This window comes from Triticum dicoccoides, chromosome 7A (genome assembly GCF_002162155.2).
Source record: "Triticum dicoccoides isolate Atlit2015 ecotype Zavitan chromosome 7A, WEW_v2.0, whole genome shotgun sequence".
NCBI lineage: Eukaryota > Viridiplantae > Streptophyta > Magnoliopsida > Poales > Poaceae > Triticum > Triticum dicoccoides.
In genome coordinates, this window is record NC_041392.1 from 44,822,233 (window position 1) to 44,832,470 (window position 10,238).

A 10,238-nucleotide genomic window follows, 5' to 3' on the forward strand; every position below is an offset into this window, starting at 1 on the left:
CCCCCGCAACGCTCACTGTTCATCCAATTGATCGGCTTGAATTAGCAGCAGTAGCGAAGGAATCGCTCGATCGGGCTCAGTTAATAGCCATCGATCGATTGCTCGGGTTCAGTAACGCGTAGCCTGCAGTGCAATCGCTCGGGTTCAGTTAGATCCCAACGCCTCGCTCAGGTTCAGTTAGAGCCAACTCCTCGCACACACGCGCGTACGTGTACGAGAGAAACGCGCATCGCTCGGCCCCCGACCACCCACCGTAACCGGGAACTCCCCGAAATTTTCCTCCCCCTCGCTTCTACAACGGTTTTTTCCGTCATGGACGGCCCAAAGAATGTCATGCAGCTGCGTCTCCGGCCTGACCAGGATGAAAAGCCCATTTTCTGTCATGATTTTTTGTCATAGAAGTAGGAGCCCACCACATCTATGATGGTACCGGGTTTTGTCACAATTATCGTCATAGAAGTGTCATATGTATGACAGAACAAAAATTCGTTCGGCCCAAAATGTCACGGATGTGTCTTTTTTTGTAGTGCTAGACTTATTAGATGGGTTCTCTTGCTACAAGAATTTGGTTTACATATTGTTGATAGAAAGGGAGGTGAGAACCCCGCTGCAGACAACTTGTCTAGGTTAGAAAATGTTCTTGATGACCCACTACCTATTTATGATAGCTTTCCTGATGAGCAATTAAATGTCATAAATGCTTCTCATACTGCTCCATGGTATGCTGATTATGCTAATTATATTGTTGCCAAATTCATACCACCTAGTTTCACATACCAGCAAAAGAAAAAGTTCTTCTATGATTTGAGGCATTACTTTTGGGATGACCCACATCATTATAAAGGAGTAGATGGTGTTATTAGACGTTGTGTACCTGAGCATGAACATGAACAGATCCTACACAAGTGTCACTCCGAAGCTTATGGAGGACACCATGCTGGAGATAGAACTGCACATAAGTGTTGGAAATATGCCCTAGAGGCAATAATAAAAGCATTATTATTATATTTCTTTGTTCATGATAATTGTCTTTATTCGTGCTATAATTGTGTTATCTGGAAATCGTAATACATGTGTGAATAACAGACACCAACATGTCCCTAGTAAGCCTCTAGTTGACTAGCTCGTTGATCAATAGATAGTCATGGTTTCCTGGCTATGGACATTAGATGTCATTGATAACGGGATCACATCATTAGGATAATGATGTGATGGACAAGACCCAATCCTAAACATAGCACAAGATCGTATAGTTCGTTTGCTAGAGTTTTTGCAATGTCAAAGTATCTCTTCCTTCGACCATGAGATCGTATAACTCCTGAATACCGTAGGAGTGCTTTGGGTGTATCAAACGTCACAACGTAACTGGGTGACTATAAAGGTGCACTAAAGGTATCTCCGAAAGTATCTATTGTTTTATATGGATCGAGACTGGGATTTGTCACTCCGTATGACGGAGAGATATCACTGGGCCCACTCAAGTAATGCATCATCATAATGAGCTCAAAGTGACCAAGTGTTTGGTCACGGGATCATGCATTACGGTACGAGTAAAGTGACTTGCCGGTAACAAGATTGAACGAGGTATTGGGATACCGACGATCGAATCTCGGGCAAGTAACATATCGATTGACAAAGGGAATTGCATACGGGGTTGATTAAATCCTCGACATCGTGGTTCATCCGATGAGATCATCGTGGAGCATGTGGGAGCCAACATGGGTATCCAGATCCCGCTGTTGGTTATTGACCGGAGAGCGATCTCGGTCATGTCTACATGTCTCCCGAACCCGTAGGGTCTACACACTTAAGGTTCAGTTACGCTAGGGTTGTAGGGATATGTATATGCAGTAACCCGAATGTTGTTCGGAGTCCCGGATGAGATCCCGGACGTCACGAGGAGTTCCGGAATGGTCCGGAGGTAAAGATTTATATATGGAAAGTCCTGTTTCGGGCATCGGGACAGGTTTCGGGGTTATCGGTATTGTACCGGGATCACCGGAGGGGTCCCGGGGGCCCACCGGGTGGGGCCACCCATCCCCGGGGGCCACATGGGCTGTAGGGGGTGCGCCTTGGCCTGTTTGGGCCAAGGGCACCAGCCCCACATAGGCCCATGCGCCTAGGGTTCAAGGGGGCAAGAGTCCTAGGAGGGTAAGGCACCTCCTAGGTGCCTTGGGGGGGAGGGAAACCCCCCTTGGCCGCCGCACCCCCTAGGAGATTGGATCTCCTAGGGCCGGCCACCCCCCCTTGGCACCCCTATATATAGTGGGGGAGAGGAGGGACTTCATACCTTGAGTCCTTGGCCTTTGGTTGCCTCCTTCTTCCTCCCCAACACCTCCTCCATCTCCTTATTGCTTAGCGAAGCTCTGCCGGAGTACTGCAGCTCCATCAACACCACGCCGTCGTGCTGCTGCTGGTGCCATCTCCCTCAACCTCTCCTCCCTCCCTTGCTGGATCAAGAAGGAGGAGACGTGGCTGTTCCGTACGTGTGTTGAACGCGGAGGTGCCGTCCGTTCGGTGCTAGGATCTCCGGTGATTCGAATCACGTCGTGTTCGACTACATCATCCCCGTTCTTTGGACGCTTCCGCTCGCGATCTACAAGGTACGTAGATGCATCCAATGACTCGTTGCTAGATGAACTCCTAGATGATCTTGGTGAAACGAGTAGAAATTTTTTTGTTTTCTGCAACGTTACCCAACAGTGGTATCAGAGCTAGGTCTATGCGTAGTTCTTCTTGCACGAGTAGAACACAATTGGTTGTGGGCGTAGATTTGTCAACTTTCTTGCCGCTACTAGTCTTATCTTGCTTCAGCGGTATTGTGGGATGAAGCGGCCCGGACCAACCTTACACGTACGCTTACGTGAGACCGGTTCCACCGACTAACATGCACAAGTTGCATAAGGTGGCTGGCGGGTGTCTGTCTCCTACTTTAGTTGAAGCGGATTCGATGAAAAGGGTCCTTATGAAGGGTAAATAGAAGTTGACAAATCACGTTGTGGTTTCACGTAGGTAAGAAAACGTTCTTGCTAGAACCCTACTTCAGCCACGTAAAACCTGCAAACAACAATTAGAGGACGTCTAACTTGTTTTTGCAGCAAGTGCTTTGTGATATGATATGGCCAAAGTTGTGATGAATGATGAATGATCTATATGTCATGTATGAGATGTTCATGCTATTGTAATAGGAATCACGACTTGCATGTCGATGAGTATGACAACCGGCAGGAGCCATAGGAGTTGTCTTTATTTTTTGTATGACCTGCGTGTCATTAAAGAACGCCATGTAAACTACTTTACTTTATTACTAAACGCGTTAGTCATAGAAGTAGAAGTAGTCGTTGGCGTGACAACTTCATGAAGACACGATGATGGAGATCATGATGACGGAGATCATGGTGTCGTGCCGGTGACAAGATGATCATGGAGCCCCGAAGATGAAGATCAAAGGAGCTATATGATATTGGCCATATCATGTCACTACTTTATATAATTGCATGCGATGTTTATTATGTTTTATGCATCTTGTTTACTTAGAACGACGGTAGTAAATAAGATGATCCCTTACAAAAATTTCAAGAAGTGTTCTCCCCTAACTGTGCACCGTTGCTACAGTTCGTCGTTTCGAAGCACCACGTGATGATCGGGTGTGATAGATTCTTACGTTCACATACAACGGGTGTAAGACAGTTTTACACAGCGAAAACACTTAGGGTTAACTTGATGAGCCTAGCATGTACAGACATGGCCTCGGAACACGGAGACCAAAAGGTCGAACACGAGTCGTATGGAAGATACGATCTACATGAGAATGTTCACCGACGATGACTAGTCCGTCTCACGTGATGATCGGACACGGCCTAGTCGACTCGGATCGTGTAACACTTAGATGACCAAAGGGATGTCAAATCTGAGTGGGAGTTCATTATAATTTGATTAGATGAACTTAATTATCATGAACTTAGTCTAAATTTTTACAATATGTCTTGTAGATCAAATGGCCAACGTAGTCCTCAACTTCAACGCGTTCCTAGAGAAAACCAAGCTGAAAGACGATGGCAGCAACTATACGGACTGGGTCCGGAACCTGAGGATCATCCTCATAGCTGCCAAGAAAGATTATGTCCTACTAGCACCGCTAGGTGATGCACCTGTTCTCCCTGCGGAACAAGAGGTTATGAACGCTTGGCAGGCACGTTCCGATGACTACTCCCTCGTTCAGTGCGGCATGCTTTACAGCCTAGAGCCGGGGCTCCAAAAGCGTTTTGAGAGACATGGAGCATATGAGATGTTCGAAGAGCTGAAAATGGTTTTCCAAGCTCATGCCCGGGTCGAGAGATATGAAGTCTCTGACAAATTCTTCAGCTGTAAGATGGAGGAAAATAGTTCTGTCAGTGAGCACATACTCACTATGTCTGGGTTACATAACCGCTTGACTCAGCTGGGAGTTAATCTCCCGGATGATGCGGTCATTGACAGAATCCTCCAGTCGCTTCCACCGAGCTACAAGAGCTTTGTGATGAACTTCAATATGCAGGGGATGGAAAAGACCATTCCTGAAGTATTTGCTATGCTGAAATCAGCAGAGGTAGAAGTCAGAAAGGAACATCAAGTGTTGATGATCAATAAAACCACTAAGTTCAAGAAGGGCAAGGGTAAAAAGAACTTCAAGAAGGACGGCAAGGTAGTTGCCGCACCCAGCAAGCAAGCTGCCGGGAAGAAGCCAAAGAATGGACCCAAGCCCGAGACTGAGTGTTTTTATTGCAAGGAAAGTGGTCACTGGAAGCGGAACTGCCCCAAATACTTAGCGGACAAGAAGGCCGGCAAAACCAAAGGTATATTTGATATACATGTAATTGATGTGTACCTTACCAGTAATCGTAGTAACTCCTGGGTATTTGATACCGGTGCCGTTGCTCATATTTGTAACACACAACAGGAGCTGCGGAATAAACGGAGACTGGCGAAGGACGAGGTGACGATGCGCGTCGGGAATGGTTCCAAGGTCGATGTGATCGCCGTCGGCACTCTACCTCTACATTTACCTACGGGATTAGTTTTGAACCTCAATAATTGTTATTTTGTGCCAAGTTTGAGCATGAACATTGTATCAGGATCTCGTTTAATTCGAGATGCCTACTCATTTAAATCCGAGAATAATGGTTGTTCTATTTATATGAGAGATATGTTTTATGGTCATGCTCCGATGGTGAATGGTTTATTCTTTATGAATCTCGAGCGTAATGCTACACATATTCATAGTGTAAGTACCAAAAGATGTAAGATTGATAGTGATAGTCCCACATACTTGTGGCACTGCCGCCTCGGTCACATAGGTGTCAAACGCATGAAGAAGCTCCATGCTGATGGACTTTTAGAGTCTCTTGATTACGAATCATTTGACACGTGCGAACCATGCCTCATGGGTAAAATGACCAAGACTCCATTCTCAGGAACAATGGAGAGAGCAACCAACTTATTGGAAATCATACATACTGATGTGTGCGGTCCAATGAGTGTTGAGGCTCGCGGTGGCTATCGTTATGTTCTCACCCTCACTGATGACTTGAGTAGATATGGGTATGTCTACTTAATGAAACACAAGTCTGAGACCTTTGAAAAGTTCAAGGAATTTCAGAGTGAAGTTGAGAATCAACGTGACAGGAAAATCAAGTTTCTACGATCAGATCGTGGAGGAGAATACTTGAGTCACGAGTTTGGTACACACTTAAGAAAATGTGGAATAGTTTCACAACTCACGCCGCCTGGAACACCTCAGCGTAATGGTGTGTCCGATCGTCGTAATCGCACTCTATTAGATATGGTGCGATCTATGATGTCTCTTGCCGATTTACCACTATCTTTTTGGGGCTATGCTTTAGAGACTGCCGCATTCACTTTAAATAGGGCCCCGTCGAAATCCTTGAGACGACACCGTATGAATTATGGTTTGGGAAGAAACCTAAGCTGTCATTTCTAAAAGTTTGGGGATGCGATGCTTATGTCAGGAAACTTCAACCTGAAAAGCTCGAACCCAAATCGGAAAAATGCGTCTTCATAGGATACCCTAAAGAAACTGTTGGGTATATCTTCTACCTCAGATCCGAAGGCAAGATCTTTGTTGCCAAGAATGGGTCCTTTCTGGAGAAAGAGTTTCTCTCGAAAGAAGTAAGTGGGAGGAAAGTAGAGCTTGATGAAGTATTACCTCTTGAACCGGAAAATGGCGCAACTCAAGAAAATGTTCCTGAGGTGCCTGCACCGACTAGAGAGGAAGTTAATGATAATGATCAAGATACTTCTGATCAAGCTCCTACTGAAATTCGAAGGTCCACGAGGACACGTTCCGCACCAGAGTGGTACGGCAACCCTGTCTTGGAAATCATGTTGTTAGACAACGGTGAACCTTCGAACTATGAAGAAGCGATGGCGGGTCCGGATTCTGACAAATGGCTAGAAGCCATGAAATCCGAGATAGGATCCATGTATGAAAACGAAGTATGGACTTTGACTGACTTGCCCGTAGAACGGCGAGCCATAGAAAATAAATGGATCTTTAAGAAGAAGACAGACGCGGATGGTAATGTGACCATCTATAAAGCTCGGCTTGTCGCTAAGGGTTATCGACAAGTTCAAGGGATTGACTATGATGAGACTTTCTCACCGGTAGCGAAGCTGAAGTCCGTCCGAATCATGTTAGCAATTGCCGCATTTTATGATTATGAAATTTGGCAAATGGACGTCAAAACGGCATTCCTTAATGGTTTCCTTAAGGAAGAATTGTATATGATGCAGCCGGAAGGTTTTGTCGATCCTAAAAATGCTGACAAGGTGTGCAAGCTCCAACGCTCGATTTATGGGCTGGTGCAAGCATCTCGGAGTTGGAACATTCGTTTTGATGAGATGATCAAAGCATTTGGGTTTACACAGACTTATGGAGAAGCCTGTGTTTACAAGAAAGTGAGTGGGAGCTCTATAGCATTTCTCATACTATATGTAGATGACATACTTTTGATGGGAAATGATATAGAACTTTTGGACAGCATTAAGGCCTACTTGAATAAGAGTTTTTCAATGAAGGACCTTGGAGAAGCTGCTTATATATTAGGCATCAAGATCTATAGGGATAGATCAAGACGCCTCATAGGTCTTTCACAAAGCACATATCTTGATAAGATTTTGAAGAAGTTCAAAATGGATCAGTCCAAGAAAGGGTTCTTGCCTGTTTTGCAAGGTGTGAAATTGAGCTCAGCTCAATGTCCGACCACGGCAGCAGAGATAGAAGAGATGAGTGTCATCCCCTATGCCTCAGCCATAGGTTCTATTATGTATGCCATGCTGTATACTAGACCTGATGTAAACCTTGCCGTAAGTTTGGTAGGAAGGTACCAAAGTAATCCCGGCAAGGAACACTGGACAGTGGTCAAGAATATCCTGAAGTACCTGAAAAGGACTAAGGAAATGTTTCTCGTTTATGGAGGTGACGAAGAGCTCGTCGTAAAAGGTTACGTCGACGCTAGCTTCGACACAGATCTGGATGACTCTAAGTCACAAACCGGATACGTGTATATTTTGAATGGTGGGGCAGTAAGCTGGTGCAGTTTCAAGCAGAGCGTCGTGGCGGGATCTACATGTGAAGCGGAGTACATGGCAGCCTCGGAGGCAGCACATGAAGCAATATGGGTGAAGGAGTTCATCACCGACCTAGGAGTCATACCCAATGCGTCGGGGCCGATCAAGCTCTTCTGTGACAACACTGGAGCTATTGCACTTGCCAAGGAGCCCAGGTTTCACAAGAAGACAAGGCACATCAAGCGTCGCTTCAACTCCATCCGTGAAAATGTTCAAGATGGAGACATAGAGATTTGTAAAGTACATACGGACCTGAATGTAGCAGATCCGTTGACTAAACCTCTCCCAAGAGCAAAACATGATCAACACCAGAATTCCATGGGTGTTCGATTCATCACAATGTAACTAGATTATTGACTCTAGTGCAAGTGGGAGACTGTTGGAAATATGCCCTAGAGGCAATAATAAAAGCATTATTATTATATTTCTTTGTTCATGATAATTGTCTTTACTCGTGCTATAATTGTGTTATCTGGAAATCGTAATACATGTGTGAATAACAGACACCAACATGTCCCTAGTAAGCCTCTAGTTGACTAGCTCGTTGATCAATAGATAGTCATGGTTTCCTGGCTATGGACATTAGATGTCATTGATAACGGGATCACATCATTAGGATAATGATGTGATGGACAAGACCAATCCTAAACATAGCACAAGATCGTATAGTTCGTTTGCTAGAGTTTTTGCAATGTCAAAGTATCTCTTCCTTCGACCATGAGATCGTATAACTCCTGGATACCGTAGGAGTGCTTTGGGTGTATCAAACGTCACAACGTAACTGGGTGACTATAAAGGTGCACTACAGGTATCTCCGAAAGTATCTATTGTTTTATATGGATCGAGACTGGGATTTGTCACTCCGTATGACGGAGAGATATCACTGGGCCCACTCAAGTAATGCATCATCATAATGAGCTCAAAGTGACCAAGTGTTTGGTCACGGGATCATGCATTACGGTACGAGTAAAGTGACTTGCCGGTAACAAGATTGAACGAGGTATTGGGATACCGATGATCGAATCTCGGGCAAGTAACATATCGATTGACAAAGGGAATTGCATACGGGGTTGATTAAATCCTCGACATCGTGGTTCATCCGATGAGATCATCGTGGAGCATGTGGGAGCCAACATGGGTATCCATATCCCGCTGTTGGTTATTGACCGGAGAGCGATCTCGGTCATGTCTACATGTCTCCCGAACCCGTAGGGTCTACACACTTAAGGTTCAGTTACGCTAGGGTTGTAGGGATATGTATATGCAGTAACCCGAATGTTGTTCGGAGTCCCGGATGAGATCCCGGACGTCACGAGGAGTTCCGAAATGGTCCGGAGGTAAAGATTTATATATGGAAAGTCCTGTTTCGGGCATCGGGACAGGTTTCGGGGTTATCGGTATTGTACCGGGATCACCGGAGGGGTCCCGGGGGCCCACCGGGTGGGGCCACCCATCCCCGGGGGCCACATGGGCTGTAGGGGGTGCGCCTTGGCCTGTTTGGGCCAAGGGCACCAGCCCCACATAGGCCCATGCGCCTAGGGTTCAAGGGGGCAAGAGTCCTAGGAGGGTAAGGCACCTCCTAGGTGCCTTGGGGGGGAGGGAAACCCCCCTTGGCCGCCGCACCCCCTAGGAGATTGGATCTCCTAGGGCCGGCCACCCCCCCTTGGCACCCCTATATATAGTGGGGGAGAGGAGGGACTTCATACCTTGAGTCCTTGGCCTTTGGTTGCCTCCTTCTTCCTCCCCAACACCTCCTCCATCTCCTTATTGCTTAGCGAAGCTCTGCCGGAGTACTGCAGCTCCATCAACACCACGCCGTCGTGCTGCTGCTGGTGCCATCTCCCTCAACCTCTCCTCCCTCCCTTGCTGGATCAAGAAGGAGGAGACGTGGCTGTTCCGTACGTGTGTTGAACGCGGAGGTGCCGTCCGTTCGGTGCTAGGATCTCCGGTGATTCGAATCACGTCGTGTTCGACTACATCATCCCCGTTCTTTGAACGCTTCCGCTCGCGATCTACAAGGTACGTAGATGCATCCAATGACTCGTTGCTAGATGAACTCCTAGATGATCTTGGTGAAACGAGTAGAATTTTTTTTGTTTTCTGCAACGTTACCCAACAATAAGGTATTGCAATCTGGTTTTTATTGGCCTACTCTCTTCAAGGATGTCCATAAGTTTGTCTTATATTGTGATGAATGCCAAAGAATTGGTAATATTAGTAGACGTCAAGAAATGCCTATGAACTATTCACTCGTTATTGAACCATTTGATGTTTGGGGCTTTGACTATATGGGACCTTTTCCTGCCTCTAATGGATATAGACATATTTTAGTTGTTGTTGATTACGTTACTAAGTGGGTAGAAGCTATTCCAACTAGTAGTGCTGACCATAACACTTCTATTAAAATGCTTAAAGAAGTTATGTTTCCAAGATTTGGAGTCCCTAGATATTTAATGACTGATGGTGGTTCACATTTTATTCATGGTGCTTTCCGTAAAATGCTTGCTAAGTATGATGTTAATCATAGAATTGCATCCCCTTATCACCCTCAGTCTAGTGGTCAAGTAGAATTGAGTAATAGAGAGATCAAATTAATTTTGCAAAAGACT